Source organism: Lactuca serriola, chromosome 5 (assembly GCF_051521515.1).
Source record: "Lactuca serriola cultivar US96UC23 chromosome 5, Lser_US96UC23_V15, whole genome shotgun sequence".
In the NCBI taxonomy this organism is placed as follows: domain Eukaryota; kingdom Viridiplantae; phylum Streptophyta; class Magnoliopsida; order Asterales; family Asteraceae; genus Lactuca; species Lactuca serriola.
This window is the reverse complement of record NC_136412.1, coordinates 183926684-183949803: the sequence shown is the minus strand read 5'-3', so window position 1 is coordinate 183949803 and position 23120 is coordinate 183926684. Positions and strand designations below refer to the sequence as shown.

At 38.9% G+C, this 23120-nt stretch overlaps 1 non-coding gene across 1 annotated transcript; it reads left to right on the top strand.

Moving 5' to 3' along the window:
• Window positions 1–19488: 19488 nt before the first annotated feature.
• LOC145056015 (small nucleolar RNA R71) lies at window positions 19489–19595 on the top strand. The gene has a single exon (XR_013685556.1). It is a non-coding gene; the product is annotated as a small nucleolar RNA R71 (small nucleolar RNA).
• The last annotated feature ends 3525 nt before the right edge of the window (window positions 19596–23120 follow it).

Below are 23120 nucleotides of genomic sequence, written 5' to 3'. Positions count from 1 at the left end.
AGATTGGACCAAAACGTTTCTGTGAAGAGCTGATTTTTGAGTTTAGTTTATAGATCTTGGAACACAACACTCATTTTTACTATTTTAAGTGTATAGATCCCAGATCTAATAGTTTACATGTATTATATGTGACAACACATACTTTTCTCAAGGTTTTCATGTAGATCCAAGTGATAAACTTAATATTCTTAACATATTTTTAGATTTATGAAGTAAATAACACATAACCACCAAATAAATCATGAAAAACACACATATTCATGCATACACACATAGATCTACACAACACAACTTGTATTCTCCCACAAAACAAAGTAAAAATAAAAAATATGGGGTATGAAATCACCTTGGGGTGATGGATCGGTTTTGATGAAGAAGTGAAAGAAGATTTTTGATCCTAGCAAGCTTTCTTGAGTAGATCTTGAACTTAGATGGTTCTAAGAATCATGATCCACGAAAATATGGTGTAAGAGGAGTGATTTGAGTTTAAAGATGTAGTAAATCAACTTATTTTGTGAGATCTTACCAAGGATGATGATCTTTGATGAAAACTCCTCTTGAAACCACACCAAAACTCGAAAATTTAGTGGGAAAATGTAGGAGAGTTCTTAAGGGATTTCTTATGAGAGTTTGGGAAAGTAAAAAAAATGATGAGGAGGCCTTATGGCCGTGAGTTTTGAAGATGGGAGAGGGAGAGAGAAGACTTGCCTAGTTATATGAGATCTTACCTTGTTGTATTTGGGGTTTTGGTGCATGGGTGACCACCATGCAGTATTGAGGTAGCACTTGCACATAATTTCTCATTTTTTTGTCTAATAAACACCTTGGGACGAGAATTTGGGCTAGGAGAAAGGAGTTGAAGTGATTTGGGCTCAATGTTGGCTTTGCTCGATTTTTATGAAGTTTAAGAATACTTTTCGGCCCATTGGGCCCCTTGTTAAGGTTCTCGGCCCAATGATGCCCAATTAAAGAGTTTACGGCCCGTTAGGGCAAATGAAATCTTTTATGGCCCAACAAGGCCCATTAGAGATAGGATGGATTATTTTAGGCCCACATGGCCCAAAATGCTAAAGTTTTATGAATATGGTCTATTTAGAGCCCAATTAGGTTTCCTAGGCCCAAAGCGATCAAGTTGAAAGTTTATTGGGCCATTAGGCCCAATAAGAGAATCCTAGTTCATGTTAAACTTGAACCAGAATCTCTAGGGTTTTCAACACATAATCGACTATAAGAGATGTATTGGGTGAACATAGAGCATGATATTCATTTAGAGTACATGTTTTTACAATGGATGATGATTACATGAGAATAGAATTTCCTAGCAAAATGCCAGTTGTGACATGGTTAGTGTAGAATTTTGTATAGTAAACCATCCTTTTTTCCAAATTATTCAGAAAACTCGGGTTTCATCCTTCAACGATCAATGTATACATAAACATAAATTTTTTGTATATTTATACATTTGATGATGCAAAGTACAGTTCCAAGGAACTTGACGTGGACATGAATTCTTGAGGTTGCAAGAGTGAATGAGAGAATGGTTAAAAATAATAAAGAAAATTCAGAATTTATAACCTTGGTATGCCCTAAGTCTCGGTGCGACCTGCCGCTGCCACGATGCAGATTGCGACTAATTTATAGGTTTGAGCCGGTGCACTTTTTTCCGGCACGAACCCTCCTGCCTCGACGTGAATTTCTTCCAGAACCTTCTTTTTAGGGTTTTCTTCTTCTAGACATGGTTTCCATAATTTTTAACTCTTCAACTACCTTTTAAACTTTAGAAATCATTAGTAATAACTTTTCCAACGATATTTAAATTGAAGGAAACTAAATTATGAAAAACACAAAAACTAAATTAAACCAAATAAACTAAAAAATTTAATAGAAAATCAAACCAACCATTGAGTTGCCTCCAACAAGCGCTGCTTTATGGAGTCTTTAGCTGGAATCCTGCCTTCTACGTTTTCTTTGGATTAGCCTCGATGTAACTTGGTAGAGTTCCCAAAAACCTATCTTTTGACTACCGCTTCAAGTCCATTATGTTGTTTCTTAGAAGCTATTGCAATCTTTGCCAACAAATCTTCAAAATAGTTTTCTTTTCCTATTGGGTACTACTTGTTCAAGAGGTTCCTTCTTGTAGTGATCTTGTCCTGCTTGCTTATATCTTATTTTCCTTTTTTAATGTATTTATCGTCTGATATTTATCCTTTCCTTGGTCAAGGTCCATATATATATATATATATATATATATATATATATATATATATATATATATATATATATATATATATTTGTTGACGAGTAGCATGTGTTTTCTTGTTGCATAACTTCTCTCTGTAGTGGACATTCCTTAGTTACGTGAGGTCCACTGCAATTATTTCATCCTGCTTGTATTACATGCATAAATTTTGACATCTTCTTCATTAGACTCCCCATTTCATCAAAATTTGCATTCAATGTTTTAATTTATTCAGAGTTTTACATACATTTCCTTTTTCGTACTAAAGGATCTCTTATTGATAACCATTAGTGAGAATGCTGAGCAAGTTCTTTAATAATAGACTTTTCTTCTGATGGTAGCTTTTCAGAAATTGGTCTTTGCCATTTATTATTTGTCAAGTTTTTGTGTCGAAACCATTGTAGAAGTTTTGTATCTCTTTATGAGCATTAAGATCATTGGTTCCCTGGATTTTTTTTATTGTTGTGCGCCTTTCATGTTTAGGTAGATTCAATAAGAGTGTGGATAGTTGTAGCTAAGAGATGGGAATACCCAGGTCAGACTATCATATAATTATAATATATAATACAATACCTTTTGGTAATTCCTTGTGTTCAGCTTGTTAACACAACTATACACCAGGTTATTTGATAAATGAAAAGTGAAATTTTGATGCACTTGAGTTGGGTATTACAAGTTGGTCTCAGATTTGTATTTAAGTGAATCAGGTGTTTAGTAGTAGATTCCTAAACATAAATAGCTGAGTAGAGAAGAAGATGTGAGTTGACTAAGCCTTACAAATATAGGTTAGCCAATTATTACATGTGAATAAGGAATGCTATGATTTTTTTGATTTAATTACCTATAAATTATGTTGTGAAGAAGTAATTGGTTTTGTGGATTAATTTGGTGGAAGCAGTACTTATACGAGAGACTGTGTACGCCGCGCAAGAATACGAATTAGTAGTTGTTGTAATTTGATCAACTTAATCCCATTTTGGTGATGGTAATCATAATTGATTTTTATGTGAAATATTTTAAGTGATCATTGTTAAATTTATGGAAAATTAGGTAGATTGGAATAGTATGGCTAGTAGTCATACGATAAAATGAAGAAATATTTTAGTATGTATAAGATAGGACTACAAAGTCTTTTGACGTGTATGGTAAAGTATGATGGATGCTCTTAATCATGTCATGCGTGACATGAGACAAATGTGATGTGTCCGAAAGTATAGTGCTATTGTTGAATCAGTGGAGAACACGACGTGTGATTTTGGAAATAGGTGATGCATCAGGTGCTTGTGGGCATATTTGATGGCCTCCAACCACTGAATTTTCCTAGGTGTTAGATTATTACGATACCTACATGCTTGTATTTGATTTATACCGTCTAGAGTTCATATAGATCATGCATTTAACACATTCTAGTAGAGTTGATGGGTATTGTGAAAATATGCATTAATAGAGAAGATATGAAGATGTTGGTTGCTCGAGTTGGAGCTACCAGAAGTGGACACAAATATGCTGAAATTCAAGTTATTATAGTGGACTAAAATATCTAAAATGGAATTGTTAGAATAGATTGAAATGTCTAAGTTGGTGCTACTGAAAAGATGTTGATTCAATGCACATTGATGGTGTGATGATGTGGAAAAGCAGAAGTTATTTACTGCTTACTTATAATTTCAATTAAAATAAAACTTTTTGTTGAGAAATGCATCGAGAAATATTATTGAATTTCAATCTTATTAAAGGAGTTTCCAATAAATTCTCATTGTAATACTTATTATGAGAGTAGTAAGGTTAAAAAGGCGACATTAAAGCGAGCAGTGTATCAATTTTCACATGCTCTTGCCCTACTGACTAGAAGGTCAAGTGCGCCCTGAACCTTCTCTGATCAGGGGAGAATGATTGGTAGAGATTGGTGAGTAGCTCTTATACTCCTGAGTAGAGATATGTTATTACTTGGGAGCAGTTCTCGGAAATGTTCTGTACGAGATATGTTCCCTTCGTGGAGAGGGAGACGTTGGCTTAAAAGTATCTGGATTTGAGACAGGGGACTGAGACAGTGATAGAGATCACCAAGATGTTTACTAAGAGGGCTCTTTTTTGCCCTGAGTTTGCTGCTTCTGAGCAGGCTCAAATAACCCGTTACTTGAGCATGCTCAAGGCGGATATCCACCAGTTTGTGTCCACCCAAAGGTATCTTACTCTCACCGAGCTTCAAGAGTCCGCAAGGAGGCGGGAGATTGAGATAGAGCTCCAGTCTAGGGAGCTAAGGCTGGCTCTTATTCAATCATAGCCTGCAACGAAGCGATTAAAGCTTGTTGATTCGAGATCTGGGGGACAGAGTGGACAAACCTGTGGCAAGTACGACAAGGTTTGTTGATCTTCATATGGATTCCATAAATGTGGAAAGGAGGGGCATTATCCTAGGATTATTGTCAGTAGGTCGCAGTAATGAGTACCTGAATTTGTTACCCTGTGAGCAGGTTGGCCATGTGAAGGCCAACTATGCCTTGCTCGCTGCGAGGCCGACGCATGCTCCAACATCGACTACATTGAGGATCACCGATGGACGCCAGGGTTAGGCCGAGCCCCTAAGGGCTCGAAGTCGTGCTTTCCAACTCACTGCATAGTAGGACAGGACAACGCCAGACGTCGTTACTAGTATATTTTTACTTATTATTTTTTCAATTATTTTATGGTGTGTTTATGTTTATGATTATGCTAGGTACCTTCTTAGTGAACTCCCTGCATGCTCTTCTGCTTTTCGACTCGCGTGCGAGTTAGAATTTTGCACCTCAGTCTTTTAGTAGGGGTTTCGATATGACTCTTGGAGAGTTGGAGTGTCCATTGCGAGTTTCTATCGCCAATGAACACAAGGTTTCTGCATAGAGGGTTTATCAGGGTTGTGTCTTGGAGATTTTTGGAGTGCCTTATCTGATTGATTTGATTCCTATCCACATGGGGGATATGTGTGTGATAGTAGGGATGGATTGACTCATCAAATTTGGGCTATGATTGACTATGAGGGTTAGTGGGTAGTAGTTCGAACCCAAAGAGGGGGAGAACTGGTTATTTTTGTAGAGGGTACTAAGATTGGGTCAACCTTTTGTTTTGTTGCCAGGGATTGACAATATATTTAGCATGGTTGTATGGGCTATCTTGTGTATGTGGTGGATAATCGAGCTGGGAAGTAGGTTTTGGTTCAAATGTGTCTGTTGTTGGAGAGTTTACAGATGTGTTTCCAAAGGAGTTAACCCGACGTGCCTCCCCAGAGGCATTTTGAGTTCATGATTGATTTGGTTCTAGGTGCGACTTCGATTACCAAGGCACCGTACCATTTGGTACCACCTGAGATACAGGAGTTGTCCTCTCAAATTTAGGATTTGTTAGGCAATCAATTTATTAGATCGAGCAGTTTTCGGTGGGGAGCACCACTTTTGCTCATCAAGAAAAGGATGGTTCACACCATATGTGCATTGATTATTGAGAATTGAACAAGTTGACGGTGAAGAACTGTTATCCCCCTCCGCAGATTGATGACCTCTTCGACTAGTTGCAGGGTGCATCTTGGTTCTCCAAGATTGATTTGGGGTCGGGGTATCATCAGATGGGGGTTAGAGAGGAGGATGTGGAGAAAACCACGTTCCGGACTCGTTATGGTCATTACGAATTCGTGGTGATGCCATTTGGGCTCACAAATGCGCCTGTGGTATTTATGGATTTGATGAATCAGGTATGCAGGCCGATGCTCGATCGATCAATCATTATCTTCACTGATGACATCTTGGTATATTACAAGGCCAAGGAGCAGCATGAGGAGCAAATCCGAGAGCTTATAGGAGCTTTGAGGTGCGAGTGATTGTATTCCAAGTTCTAGAAGTGTGAGTTTTGGTTACGAGAAGTATATTTCTTGGGGCATCCCGTTAACCAGAACGGGATTTTGGTCGATCAGGCCAAGATTGAGGCCGTGATGTAGTTCGAGTTTCCGAAGTCTCCCTCAGAGATCAAAAGTTTCTTGGGATTAACAGGGAATTATTGGAGATTTATTCAGGATTTCTCCAAGATTGTGGTACCCCTCACTCGTCTGGCGAGGAAGGGTGCGGATTTCCGTTGGGGCCCTGAGCAGCAAGCTGCGTTTGAGACACTGAGGTAGAAGTTATGTGAGGCTCCAGTGTTGACCCTCCCTGAGGGTGTTGAGGATTTTGTCATGTATTGTGGTGCGTCCATCATTGGTTTGGGAGACTTGCTTATGCAACGTAGGAGAGTCATTGCGTATGCTTCTAGGCAGCTGAAGCCGCATGAGGGTTGAAATCTTACACATGATTTGGAGTAGGGGATAATAGTGTTTTCCCTTATGATTTGGCAACATTATTTGTACGGGGTTTGTTGTGCCATCTCCACTGATTACAAGAGTTTTATATATCTCATGGATCGTGCACCAGCGACCACATGGTAAGTTGCAGCCATTGGAGGTTCCCATGTGGAAATGGGAACATATTACTATGTATTTCATCACCAAATTACCTCAGACGGCTAAGGGATTCGACACGATGTGGGTTATCATGGACCATCTGACCAAGAGCGCCCATTTTCTAGCCATTCGAGAGAGTTCTTCGGATGAGAAATTGGCCGATTTATATATGCATGAGATTGTTGCTCGATATGGTATTCTAGTCTCCATTGTGTCCAATCGATATGTTCGGTTTGCATATCGGTTTTGGAAGAAGTTCCAAGGGGAACGAGGTACGAGGTTGCATCTTAGTACTGCTTATCATCTGCAGACTGACGACCAGAGTGAGAGGACAATTCAGACACTTGAGAACATGTTGAGATCCTGTGTCATAGACTTCGTTGGGAGTTAGGACTCCTACCTTCCCTTAGTTGAGTTTTCTTAAAACAACAGTTATGACTCCAGCATTAGCGCACCGCCATTTTATCTTCTCTACGGGAGGAAGTGTCGTAGCCCAGTTTGTTGGGGAGAGATTGGTCATAGAGTAATGGGAAGGACTGAGGTAGTCCTTTAGAAGACATATATTATTCAACAGATTATGAAGAGACTTCAGACAACTCAGAGTCAACACAAGAGCTACGACGACAAGCGCCGATCCGAGTTGGAGTTCCAGGTTGGTGACATGGTTTTGTTGAAGGTATCACCCTGGAAGGGTGTAATATGCTTCAGGAAGAGGGGAAACATGGGGCCCCGGTTTATTGGGCCATTTTGAGTGATTTCCAGGGATGGAAAGGTAGCTTACAGGATGGATTTGCCTAAAGAGCTCAATTAGATTCGCAACACTTTCCATGTTTTGTAGCTTCAAAAGTGTGTGGCTGATGATTCAACGTTTTTTTGGATGATATTCAGGTTGGTGATTGTATGAATTATGTTGAGAGGTCAGTGGTGATTTTGGATAGAAAGACAAAGGCCTTGCGCAACAAGGTGGTATCTTTGCTCAAGGTGAGGGAGCATTACAATAACATCCCAAAAATAATGACATAAAATTTTCATTTTTAGATTAATAATTCGTTAATACATATTATTCTTATAAAACCAAGGTAACCAAGATTTATCAAAACTTCATCAACCAGAGTAATTCACAAAATGCGGAAACATGTGGTGTGTGCTCTGCAATCATCCCAAGCTCGTCCATTTGAAAACCGAAGTACTGGAAACATAAATTGAAAACCGTAAGCACGAAGCTTAATGAGTTCCCCAAGACACCTCATTCCACACATACATAAATCTTATACTGGGCCCCTCCCTCCATCAGGCCTCACCCAGTCTCGAGTCCCACACGGTCTTGGGCCCCGCCCGACCACGAGCCCCGCTCGGATTACAGATCTATCAATCAGTAGGCCCTGCCTGGCATTGGGGCCCGCCGATACACACATAATCATATAACCATATAATCATATAAACATATAACCTTACTAGCCCACGTAATAATAAAAAAGACTATAGCATACCATTCAGTCATCGAGCTCCGCCCGACATCGGGCCTCTCCCGATAAGCATAAAACATATACTAGTAATTAGCATACAATACACTCATCAGGCCCTGCCTAGCATCGGGCCTTGCCTGGTAAGCATACCATCTCATAACCCATGTAAGAGTTACGCAGACATCTAGCATTCTAATATAAAAACCATGGGCCAACATTGGTGCCTTTGACCCGCTAAAGCCAGTGAGGAGACTCACTTCACACTGCCAAATCATACAGAAAATCCCAAGATGTTGGCTAACAGATCCCCAAACTATCAATATAGAAACAACACCCAATCAACATTTAGGTACAAATCCAGATCCATAAATTCACACTTGGGGTAAAAAGACCATTTTAACCCTAACATAGCTTGGTCCAAGACTAAGGCCCAAACTCACCATCTGAAAGGCCTAAAAGCCAATTAACCAACCAAAGCCCAAATATGGCCTAATTTTCCAAATTGGGCCAAAACCCCTTACATGGGTCTTACCCTAAAGCCCAACCATTTTTCCTAGTACAAAACACTTGTACTCATATTGCCCATTAAGAGCTCAAACACCCAAGCCCAAAAGAAAGCCCAAAATCGAAGCCTAATAAGCAAAAACCCTCCTGACTAAGTATGTAGGGCGTACTCAGCTATACGCTAAGTGTACTCACAATTTGGCTTGTATGCTGCACGTACAGACTTGTATGCCCAATTTACTCATCCATTAAGCTCTTAATGCTTAAGTCCTAAAGTCTAAGCCACAAATTTGATTCCACACAAGTGTCTAGAACCATAAAGTCACTAACTTCGTGACTTTGCATACCCCTAAAGAACCAATCTTCAAGACAAAGCTATAACTTTCACCAAAAGGACACCATCTCATGCATGGGGAATTCAAAACCCTAAAGGAGACAACTTTATGCATCTAGAACCTCAGAAACACAAAGAGTGGAAACTTATAGCTCCTGGAGTGGTACCAAACCACTAGATCTCACTCTTGGGGCCAAAAATGGACCAAAACTCATACAACATAGATCTTAGCCAACAATGAACAAGATCAAATCTTTTTTACCTCAAACAAGCTAGAAATGAGGTACATAATCAAGATCCACAAGCTCTTCCTTGATCCACAACCTAGCAGCAAACTCCAACTTCTTGGAAATGACCCAAAAACACCAAAATGCACACAATGAGCTCAAAACACCACAATGGAGGCTAAGGGACGATTTCTAGGGTTTTAGGGACTTAAAGACTAGTAAAGAGGCCAACCAAAAAGACTTAATGTGCTTATATAGGGTAGAACATCGAAATTAGGTCTCGCACCCCCGATCCAATCCTCATTGTATGCTAAGCATACACCACATTACGCCCAGTTTAATGTCCTTCGCATTAGTACGCTGTGCGTACTGCCTAGGTACGCCCCGCACACTAGAGCTTCCTCTTAAAACATAAAGCACTCTGAAGGCCATAACTTCATTGATATAAATCTGATTCCAATGATCCATATATCCATGAAAAGTTAAAGAGAAGCTATATGCTTTAATCAATTCATACCCGCCTTACCATTCCCTGAACAAACATCCAATTTCCATAAAAGCCCGATCAACAATTTACCAAAATACCCTTTGGCTCCAAAGCACAAACCAAATACTCGGATCATCCAAATTACATCATCCACCCCAAAATGAGCCCAAAACTCAATTTTCCAAGGGTCCTAAGCATGCTAATACCCAATCCCTGATCACCACCCCAAATAGGGAAACGATTCGAAACATGGCATTACAACTCTCCCACTTGAATTAGATTTCATCCTCGAAATCATTCCTTAACATGTCGGGCACGCCAGACAACATGTGCTATGCGGCCACAATCCCGAGCATACAATAGCCTTCCCAAGGCAACCGAAACCAACCCCAGCAGGGTTCTCCAACCCGAAGATAAATGAATCCTATATGAACCCTAAATAATCCCGTGCAAAACAAACACGTCTACTCAATATGAAACCTAAAGTCTCGAGATGGTCTGACTCCCTGACAGATTGCCCATACAGAATCATTGCTGAATCCATTCCATTTATCTCCCAACTGACTCAACTTTTGATAACTTGAGGTTTCCACTAGAAAACATAATCATAGACCAACTATCTTTGCAGAACACTTATACTTGACAGAAGGCTCAGATAATCCTTCGAGTAGAAGACTTATCCCTGCAATGGTTAGAATCAGACGAGAGCTGCGCAATAGGGTCAAATCTTTTACTTTGAGATTATTTAACCCAAACCTCAAGTGAACTAACATATTCTATGAATATCAAGTGACTCCACACACGAGTTCCAATCAATAATACCACCTTGACTTAACTTGATGCCCTTTACAAATAGAACCAATCGAAGACATAATCACAATGGGTTGATCTATCATCAAAACTGAATCCATTCCTTACCCATGAACCCTTCGATTGATGCCCTCGGCACATGGATACCCCAATTCTTATCCAACTGAAAATAAAATCCTGCACATAAACACTCGCGATTTCCAACTCGAGATGTCACCCAAAAACCAACCCGATGCTCAACTCATAACCCGAGATCCACTGATCTGCAATTGCATTTCACCCCAAAACTTTTGATTTACGATAATGCCTCTCTAGAACGAGATATAAAGGTTCCCAACCATCGATGAGACTACCAATCTTGCACCTGGTCCAACCACCAAGTTCCCAAGAGTTCAAATAACAAGGCAACCCAACTTATAAACCCCTCTGAGTCACAAACTGACCACCCAATTGATCCTGCAACTCAAAATCCAAAACCTTGACTCAACGATCTCTACCAGGTCCCACCTATATTGGCATAATCACACGGGCCTCGTCCATGGGTCCCACCCAAACTATATCATGGAGTGGCCTCGCCCACAGTTCCCAACCATCTAGAGTTACATAGGCCCGACTCTGCCTCGTACCCAAATGGTCCTCAACCTAAAATAGATAATTACTCCTCTACAATCCTTACCAGCAAACCCAAGGCACAAACTGATTTCCTTCTTTACACTCATGAACACCTCCAATGATAGTCTACCTCGAACCGGTGAAGGCTACAATCCCATCGTAGTCTTACAACACTTCTAACTAACCATGGTTACCACCCATGACCTTACCACACCCTAATAATTACAACCCCACTCATCCTAAGCCGAAACTTGCATCCAAGTAAATCCAATCAGATGTTCAGGTAATACTTCGAATTTCAAAGCCCTCCACTTAGACTCAACCCCAAGCCTGCTATGCATAATAAAGGAGATGCCAACTAGTGGTTAGAAGTTTCCTGAACTCCAACTTATAAAACCTCAATCTAAATGACCACTTGGGTCATCTCTCCTCCTGGCCATGATGTAAAAATTTTCCTAGTTCATATCATTCCTATCTCCTGAAAATCCTGACCAATTCTCCCCCACTTGGATTTGACGAAGCTCTCTCACCTCTTAAATCCGATGGATTTCCAACCAATCAACCTCATATAGCATGAACTGCTTACGACCTGCTCAGATACTAACGTTCCATTACTAACCAAACCCAATGATCACTCAACTTCTGAAATCCTGAAGAATGCTCTTGATATCTTAACCAGTCTGATAATCCAAATCACTTCCTATGAAACCTTAACAATTCCTTAAGTTCTTATACTGGTGATGTGTGTAAACTCAACTAGTTTTAAACCTACTTTTAATTATAAAATTAACACATAAAGGCAGTGGACCTATCAATTGTGGTGTAGCTAAATAAGTAGGGTATCGAACTCAGGGAACGAAAAATTAAAACTAATAACTAATATTATCTAAAAAGCAAGTAATGGAAGTAGGGTTTTCTCTAGTTTTACAAGACTAGAAACTTAATTAGACTAAATAACACGCAATTTAACTAACTAGCCGCTAAGCAAATAATTACCACTAAATTCAATAGATAAGAGGACTTCTGTTTAGGTTCGACTCATTTGTTCCCATGGATGATTTTATAGTAAATGTATCGGATTAATTCTTCACTGGTTACCGATTAAGGTGATTAGATTCACATTCGTTATTACTAATCCTTAGAAAACAGATTAATTCAAGAAATGGCCAGTTGTCTAAATTAATAAATTTCCTAGTTATTGATTCGGGTTAAGTAAGACTTGTAGTGGTTAATTAAATTGGTCATTCAATTAACCTCTTGCTGATGGTTCGTCATACAAGCTCACACATTAACTTACTTATCTTGTAGTTAATTCTATTTTCACGTTCGTTATTCCTAGACATACAACTATGTGGTCACATAAATCATATGAAATTAATAACTAAGAACTGTTCATGCAACTTAATTACTGATTTATTAACAGAAGAATAGTTATTATCAACATATAAGGTTCCTTAACAAGCTTAACAAAACATAATCACAAATTAAAATTAATCCTAACCATAAAATCAATCCATATTCACAAAATCATCTACCCTAAACAGAAGAATAAGGGTTTAGTTCATAATTGCAGTAAACACAAACTTAAAAACGAAATTAAAGAGTTTAAACATGGTTCAGATCAAAAGATTACTAGGAATAAACTAAAATTGCCTTAATTCTCTTCAAGATTGAATGTAGGGTTGATTCCTCTGCTTCTCACGACCTAAGAACACCTTCAATCGTAATCTTGCCTCTTAGGGTTCCAGAGAAGTTTTTAATCTCAATCTCCAAGTCCCTATTTATATTATTCTGGAAACAGAGGTGACTCATCGAGTCCCTCATTAAAAATCCGTGTATGGAAAGGACTTATAGATCTTCATGAATCCTCGATACGAATCGTCCAGTAGCCGTCCCTACTCGCCGAGTCCTTCTTGTTTTTGGCATTTTTCTTCCTTGTTCCAATTCCCTAACTTCCAATCGTTTCTCTTGCTTCATTTAGCTTCCGAGCATATCTTTTGGGACTGAAAATATAATTCAAACACTATTAAGTATCTTTTATCCATAAAATGCAAATAATTAGCCGATTAATGATAAAAATCTATACTAAATCCATAGCTAAATATGCACATATCAAAATACCCCACACTTGACTTTTGCTTGCCACCAAGCAAAACTTAAGTTTAGCACACTAATATTATATAAGATAATCCTAATCAAACCTAGCCATTATGCCAAGACCGCAACGCATGCATTTGTGTCTAAAATTTTTCCTAAGGACCCCCCTCAATTCTAAATATTAACAATCCTCATAAACACTCACCCACTTCTTTTGAGCAACGCTCATTTTACGCATCCCTCTGAATCCATACACATAAAACCTTCTAACCTCAAGGTATTTTTGGTTGAGCAACCCAAGCATACATAAACGAGAAAATTACAATTCTTGATACCCTGATACAACTTTTTGGAATTCTTCACTCTTGATAATTTTACTTTAATTTCCTTGAATTCACCGTCTTTTGATTTTTTAGTATCTTCAACTTTTGAACTTTCGAGATTTTGATCTTTGATCTTTATACTTTAATCTTGATAGCTCTAAAAATTCTAACAACTTTTTATCGTAATTCCTTTTTTTTCACTCAATACCTACATGCTTAAGCAGGGGCGCTCAACTTCAACCCTTATTGGTTAAAGATAATAATTTTCCTGGATACATTTCTGATACACGATGCTAAACATATTGCGTCCCTAAAACTAAGCAAGGTTGTGTTTTTGTCCCATGATTTCACTAGAATAAAGGGGGCCACAAATGCACTAGAATGTATATTGGCTCAACTAAACATTTGGGTCTTCAAAGAATCATCAAACACAATACTAGCATGAACCCTAATTGCTTTTACCAAAATTTCCTAATTTAGCCCTAGCCATTTTAATGCAAAAATTTGAAATTTTTCAAAATTTAAGTAACATTTTAACTAATGTAACCAACCCCCTACCCCACACTTAATTTATGTAATGTCCCTATTGGCTATTATGCATGATAAAGAAAATAACAAAGTAAACAGGGAATTAGAACAAACTCCCCTGGCATAGTAGTTGCGACGTTGATCTTCTTCATTTAAAGCTCCATCTTCAATCGACTTTAGACATGGGAACAGCTCATCCATGTCTCGGGTGTCAAATCTCGTGTGGTTAGCTCCAAATATGCAGGAAAGATTCATGGAAATCTTCAATAATTGATCTCAAAGACAATGCAGTCAAGTAGTGTACAAAATAGCATCAAATCAACAGGTTATAGAGGTGCAATGATGAACAACTCGTCGAGTCAGCAAGAGAACTCGCCGAGTCATAGCATGAAAAGTCAGAATTCATGTAATTATACAGGGACTCGTCGAGTCTGGTTAATGCACTCGGCAAGTCCATTATTGGGTGAAAAAAACAGATTCTGCTCTACATCCAACTCTTGGTATACTTCAAAAAGATATGCTTCAGTAATTATTCACTCTTTAACCCCTCTAGAACCGGACTCGATACTTAGACTCAATACTTCGCCCTTGCTTAACTCTCTTCATTTTTCTCTCATTCTCTAGACCCTTTGCATGTACTTCCTAATTCAAACTCTGAAAAGAACCAAAACAAATATTAAATCAAGCAAAATAATTCAAATCCTACATAAAAGTTTAAACACACCAAGCCAACAAATAGAAATTATTTTAAAACAACCAATCACATAAAATGATAAAAATTCAATCTTCATCTTCCGTGTCTCCTTCTGCATCTTCCTCTCTAACTCCACTTCCACCAACTTCACTTCTGCGTGCATTCATCCTCTCCTCCCAAGTTAGTATATAAGGAAATTGGCCCCCGTCCACATGTTGGATGTTGAAGTGGTTAAACATTTGGATGAAGGACCGGTTGGCAAAATTCACGCCCCTTCCCCAATCATCTGGATATTGTCTTCCTTCAACATTAAACCACTCCGAGGGTATATCATCTTCCACCAGAATAACTGGTGGATTGGGATGTACTTGACCGCGTCTCGACCTCACTCTCCTTCCCGACTCCTCGGGTCCAATCACGACATCATCATGTGGAATAGCATAGTGTCCCCCTCCATAATCCTCAATAATTCTAGCCCTTCGAAAAAGAATAGGATTAAAGGGAGGGGTCGGGACCATTGCCATCAAGTTCCATGCTCCCCATTCCATTAACCCATATGACTTGGCTAGGCGGGTCACGAACATCCCGCCATTTATTTTTGAAATTTTACGATCCTTAACCGCCCCGTCAGCTAAATAAGATGCCATGCAGTATGGAAGATTGCAGAAAATATTGGGAGTAATAATACTCCACAAGTAGAAAACATCAAGGTTAGGAACCTTGTCATCATCTTTCTACATGTTTATGGTGTTTGCAATGAGGCGGTAGATCAATCTATGGGTGGGTTATCTAATACTCCCCTCTTGAGCTGATTTGGGGATATACACCTTGTTAGCAATGGTATTCCACCAAGTGGAACCCACAATACCCTCCGGGAACTCCTTGTGATATTGCTCAAGAAAGGTGCCAAAATCTGCAGTGGTGACCATTTGTTGGTCATAAATACCAAGTCTGCAAGCTAATTCCACCATACTTCACTGGAGGAATTCACCACCGAGGCAAAAAGTAACCACTCCCGGGTTATAGTAGTCTTGCCCTTTGCGGAAACTGATAGTTGAGAAAAACTCCCAACATAGCTCTATGAACACCAGTCTTGAATGCGGAAAAGCCGGCTCCAGCCATCACATGTAATAGACACCCCATCATGCATGTATACGTTGACAAGGTACGGGGCCAACTCCTCTTCATAATGGACTCTACCCCGCCATTCCCAATCAGTTGCATTTGGGACACAAATCTCCTTCTTCTTAACTGCAACCAGCTTCTTCTTCCATCTTTTCATTGTAGATTCCAACTCAATTCTTGGAAAATTTAACCAAGGATGGTCTCCTTGGTTACCCCTAGAACTTTATCCACCTCTTGGAAACATTTTCTGCACAATAACAAACACATACAAACCAAATAACATGGAAACGTTAGAATTAAATTTTTTGGACTGCCTCAGGGGTTGACTCATCGAGTCCATGAATAGACTCGACGAGTCGTATGAACTGCTCGAGTCGCAATTCCGATTCTGGCCAAATCATCCAACAAAACTCATAATTTCTTTTAGGGGTCCTGCTCTCGGAATGGACAATAAGTATAAATCTACAACCAATTTCATTTATAACATCCTAATTAGAAAAAAAATAAAAACCCTAAACGCCCAATCAAGTCAAAACCAGGCTTCCAACCAAAATTGGTCCATTATTTTGCAAAATTCGAGACTATGAAGATTAAGAACAAAAGATCATACCTTGTGAGCAGAAAATGGAAGAAATCAAGGGAGATGAGAAGGGAGATGAGATGGATGCTTGAGAGAATTTTTGGCACGTCGAGTAAGGGGTATAGTGGCCGTTTGAAGTGAAATTGTTTTACAATTAGGTTAAAAACCCTAATTTTATAGAAATGTAAAAGTTATTTTTTTTTTCAGTAAATCGAACTGACTCGTCGATTCAGAGTATGGACTCGACGAGTCGTGTCGCGAATTTTGTCCATTCCTGCACGAGGACCCGTTGAGTCATCGAGTAGACTCGCCGAGTCTATTAATATGTGGAAAACATTTCTTTTTTCTAAAGTTTTCTTTATTTAATAATAACACCACCCCACACTTAGGCCTTAATTACCTTCAAGCAATCATTTATGGATAAAAGTTAAGATTGAAATGGGAAAATCCTAAATAAAACCTAAAAAAATGAAAACTAAAACGGAAAAAGAAAAGAAAAGCAAACTCTTTTGACGGGTTGTGTCCCGCTAAGCGCTTCTTTTTGAGGAGTCTTTAGCTGGACTCCATCTTGCTCATGTTGCTACTGCTTCCTCCATGAGGATCTCCTTATTTAACCTTTGTACTTTGTATTTCGTCTTGTAGAGATGGATTTTCCTTTTATAAGCCTTTCTCAAGTCTTCCATCCTCTTTTTCGCAGCACTTTCTTTAGTTTTACGCTTCACCCCTTTACCATGCTTACTCCTCTTCATTCCTTCCTTGCTTGCCTTTTTGTTCATTACAGAATCCAGTGCTGTGAAAGATAACACTTCGAACATAGTAGAGACATTGGTATGAGGCTTGGTCCTTTCTCTTTTGGTCAAAACTTCTTCTTGATCTAGCATTGGTGATTCAATTGAAGAGTGGTGGCTATCATCGTTACAAGCTTTTGGATCTCCTTTATCTTCTAAACTTACCTTATTCTTCTCTTGGACAACCTCATCCCCTCCCATGATTGTTTCAAGAAGTGCCAAATATGCATTCCCAAAATTGATAACATCTTCAATAACCTCGTTTTCCTCAAGAAAGTTCTCAAAGTGATCAGGTAAAAGCTGCACATTTAATTCAGTAAGGGCACTAATGGGTTACAGAGTACTAGTTGCACAAGATTTAAATTTTTTGAGTGTACTCGTCGAGTCAGCAGGTACAACTCGGCGAGTCTGTGAACTTTGAACACTTTTTATACTTTCTTGATAATCAGCTTCCTTGATCAGACTTTCTATCTCCTCTAAATCTCCCTTGGCATCAGAAGTATCATCCTAAGATAAAAAGAATTGATTTGGATCGCTTTCTTGCAAGTACGCCAACTCCTTCTCTAACAATTCATCATCCAAATCTAATGACAAATCCTTTTCCTCTCTCGACCCTTCTTGCGAGTCTTTTTGCTCAGCCTTAAAAATTACCGATTCATCACCTACTCTTAATGTTAGCGTAGATTCACTCATATCTAACAAATCACAAGCGGTGTTCAAAAATGGTCGCCCACGGATGATTGGTACTTTAAGATCCTCCTCCATATTCAATATTATGAAGTCAACCGGAAATACTAGCTTATCAACCTTAATAAGAAGGTCTTCAGACACTCCCATTGGATGTATTATTCTCTTTTCAGCCAAGTGGATCTTTATGTGAATAGGTTTCGGAATCGGGAGGTTCAACTTTTGGAAGAAGGAATATGGCATAATATTAATACTTGCCCCCCGAATCGGTCAATGCTCGTGTAGTCCTTATGTTCCCAAATTTTCAAGGTATGGTTATGCTTCCTGGGTCACCCCTCTTTTCTGGCAGTTCATTTAGCAATACCTTAGCAACTTCTTCCTTATTCTGTCTAGTAGTAAAGAGGTTTTTAAGCAAAGTTGCATACTTAGGCGTTTGAAGTATTGTTTCAATGAATGAAATGTTTACTTGGAGGGTCTTTATATGTTCCATAAATCTTCTATACCCTTGAATCTGGTAATCAGGTATGGATCGGATCGGAAATGGAAAAGGGGGTTGGTAAGGTTTCAAAAGAGAACAGTTTTTCTCATCAGACCTCGGACTCGTCGAGTCCATGTTGCCGACTCAGCGAGTCGAGTCGGGTTTGTTTGAATTCCATTCAGTTGCCTCTTCTGTTTGCACCTTATTGGTCTTCTTCTGGATAGAGGTTAGAGGAGTGAATTTTTTTTCAGAATCAATGGTTATTACATTTAGATGTGCCATTCTTGGATTTTGTTTGGTATTGCTAGGAAGTTCACCGGGTGTTCTTTGATTGATTTTTTGTGCAAGCTGACCTAGCTGTTTTTCAATGTTATGAATGGAGGCTTGCTGATTCGTAAGAAAATTTTGTTTATCTTTCATCATAGCTTGATGATCTTTAAGCATTATTCGTTGCTCCTTCAATTCAATGTCGGTATCATTGTGCCTCTTCTCGGACGCAACTACAAACCTTGGGAAATTTCCTCCAAATCAGCTTTCTTTTCCATAACTGGTTCCTACTTTTGATAAAAACCCCTTTCTTTTTGCTTGTATTTCTCCTCCTTTGCCTTTTTGTACTCATCATACGGAAGCCATTCCTTCCTTGGTTTCCACCAATTTTCATCAAACCTATCACCACTTGAATAGCATCCTTGCACCTTCTGGTTACCATTCTCATCAAGATCACAATCCTTAGTGAGATGAGGTCCTCTACAATTCTCACAACTGACCCTAATGGCATGGATGGATTGGTCCATCTTAGTCATTCTTCGATCCAAACTCTCTAGTTTAGCCATCATTGCTGCCATGTTGTCATTAACTAAGTTCACAGCCCCCCGACTTAGCTCATTCCTTGGGTTATGATATTCTCTAGAGTGCTTAGAGAATTCTTCAATTAGCTCCTTGATTTCCGGGGGTGGCTTCTTTGTGAGAGGTCCCAACGAATCAAGGAGTTTCCTTGTGGTTACATTTACTCCATCATAGAAAATGGATACTTCTTGTTGACTATTTAGATCGTGATGTGGGCAAATCCTTAGTAAACCTTTATATCTATCCCATGCCTCATAAAGGGACTCTCCAGCTTGTTGTTCAAAGTTAGCTATGGCTTTCTTCAACTTGGCTATTTTTGAGGGAGGGCAAAATTGATCAATAAATTCTTCTTTCATCTTAGCCCATGTAGTGATGGATCCGGGAGGGAGTGATTTGAGCCAATCTTTCGCAGCTCCTTTGAACATGACGGGAAGCATACGAAGCAAAACGGTTTCACGAGGCACATTCAGAACATTGAAGTAATCGGCAACATCATTGACCTCGTCTAAGTGCTTGTAAGCGTCTTCGTGATCTTTTCCATAGAAGGGAATCTCCTTAAGTTGGGCAAGTATGTGGCCCTTTAGCTCGAAAGTGGCTATCGCAGGAATCACGGGTTGCACTAGTCCTCGGTCGATATCGTCACGTATCCTCTTCTTCCATTCTCCCATGGGGACTTCATCGATATTAGCCATGGGGTTAACTAATTCGCCTTCTTCCTCGGTTTCGGATTCTTCCCTTTCGATTTCGTACTCGGTGTCCTCCTTTTTTGGGTCTTCGTCCGCCACTGAAAAGAAGCTGGATTCTCCTACTTTCTTGCCCTTTTTCTTACTAAAGACAACTTTTAGATTCTTCAATGGTGAATTCTTCGATTGTGAAAACCCGAGATTTCTATTCTGTAGAAACAATATCAAGTCAATAGAAGTCAGAACTATTGCAGTTAATTTTCAGACTTTTTAGTATAAATTTGAGTATTTCAGGATTTACACTTAAAGAGATATCAGGAGAGAGGATGCACTAGGGTTTTGTGCAACACTGTTATTCCAAAACTTCATGAAATTAGAGTTCACTGCTTGAATAAAATATTTTCTGCCAAAAACCCTAAATCTTGGGGGTATATATTGGTCTATTTGTCATTATTTTCACTTTTTCCAAATTCTCAAGATCCAAACCCATTTCTCTCTCAAGTATCATCCAAAAGTTTTTCAAGATCTTCAATCTAGTAAGTGATTCTAGCTTTCTTAACTGATTATAAGCCTTAATCTAGTGTTTTAACACACTTCTAACCATGAAATCATTCCAAAAGGTTGATTCTTCCATATCCACCAAGAACACCAAGAACACACACTAGTGTTCTTGGACTTTTAGCTCATTTCAAGCTGCTATATTGTAAGTACTTCTATCTTAGGGTATCATAGAGCTTGTTATACATCTTTACATCAAGAAATCGTCCTTAGAACACCAAGAACAAGGTGTTCACGGTCCAAGAATTTTCTTCGGCCGTAACCACCAAGTAAAGGTACCAAAGTGTGCCTAAGTCCTTCTCTCGTCTTAGAAAAATGTCTAAATCCTTTCCTAGCAATCCTACATCTTCAGCTCATCCGTACCACTCACTACAGGTGAGTTCTACCAAACTAGTAGTTTGCTTACTGTTCAAACTGTTTATTAAACTGTTTTACTTGTCAAATACTTTTACTTAAACTCTTTTATACTTATTATCAAATGCATGCCTATGTATGTATAGTTATATAAGTAATGTTTAAAGGGCTTAGGAAGGCCATCTCGCTTTATCTCCTTTTCCTCGTTGGGACGTGGCTTTAGGGCATCGGCTATTCGTCTGAAGGACGTCTATCTATTAGTTATATATTATGTATACATATATAGACATAAAAGTTCTTTAAATCAGTTCCATACCTTTGGGTATCAAGGGTTTCACAAGCGTGATCATACATTACTAGTAAGCTACCATAGGGGTAGCACAGGAAGATACTAATACTATTACTAGAAAAATGAAACATACAATGAGTCAGTTCATTCATGAGTCAATACTTGCTAGATAGAGAGAGCACACATTACAGCTAGTACACACAGTACATTACTATACATGCTAGACAGAGAGAGAACACACATTACAGCTAGCACACACAGAACATTACAGTACATATAGGCTAGACAGAGAAAGAGTACACTTTACAGTTAGCACATTCATTACATGTACATTCATGCAGTTAATGTGAACCATTAAACGGGTCATGGCACTTCCTGCCATGACCGTTTTTGTATCCATAATCTCCTTAATTGGGGAGCATATGAGTTTTCATATAGATCTATACTGGATTGACTATCCTACACCTTGCTGCTCGCTACAGTGGGACTTGCAAGTCTACGGGTGTCAAATGTCATTTCTTACGGCGTCTTACATCGTCGTTTTACTAGAGTCGATAGCAGGATACAGGTCGATCACATGTTAATTTGAACACCTTTTGTTTTAAGGTAGTTAGTATAACGGTAGTCACTTATTACAAATACTACGGTACTATGATATTTTCCCATTACATTCACTTTGTGAATATTCACACGATGCACGGTAATGTAAAAAACTATATTTTTGGTTAATGATAGTCAGAATTGGGAAAACACACACTCTTACAAGAGACACACGCACAGGCACTAGATACCTTGGTAGAAGGCTACAATTAGTAGGAAACATAGGGTTTTCTAGGAGAGTACAAAACATCTTGCAAACATTTTACAAATGCTTTCATACAAACACAGACGTTAATATACTTATGATCTCACCAGCTTTAAAGCTGATACTCGCTTTCAAAATAACTTGTATTCTCAGGTCACCTGTAGACAGGTATAGGTGCCAGGTTTTTGAGAAGATGGGAGTTCGTTCAAGACTTGTCTTTTTTTTTTTGATATGTATATTTTGGTGTCTATAATTTTGATAGAACACACATGTATGCAATTATATTATTAATGCAATGGAAGATGTTGTTGCTTGTTTACTATTATTCATTGTTGTGATACTGTACATGACGTCCTCCGCCCCAGAATGTTTCCGCCATTCATGGTTTTGGGGTGTGACAGATTGGTATCAGAGCATTGTTTATAGTGAATTGAGTATATCAACCCATAAAAGATATACTAACTATAAATACATTGGGATTAAAATACTCTGACTAAGAGCTTATAATTTAAATAATAAAATATTTAATTAAGTATACGTGCCTGCATTCATACTAAAATCAGCGTCACTAAGACAATACAAAAGTATTATGATTGTTGGGAAACATAATTAGACTTAGAGACATATGGTCAAAACTGGGAAGATATAGCCTGATCAACTATATTACCCGAGGGTTGACTAGCATGTGCCTAAGTGTGGTTGTGAGGTTCCAACAAGTCTAAAAACTTACCCATAATACCACAATGAGAACAATAGAACCTAAACTTAAAATACTATAGGAGTATTTTGCATTACTATAACTTACTTATGTGCTAGATTCCTATACCTCCCTTCTCGCGTAGATTTAATGGCTGGATTCCACCTTCCCGGAGACCCGTACTATCCCAACCACGACAATGCATGATGGCTAGAAGATGAACTAGAAGATGATCACCTAATTCCTTTGGATGATCATGAAGCTGAAGGCTTTTCTGATGGTTCTGACTTAGAGCCAGAAGTCAACAACCTGCCCCCAGCTGATCAAAACCCAGACCCTCGTCTAGCATTTCAAGGACCCACACCTTAGTGGGCCACAAACTTGAATACATGGAGCCATGAATAGGGTCAACCCATTCCCTACAATGGAGACCGAAGTTTCTACAAC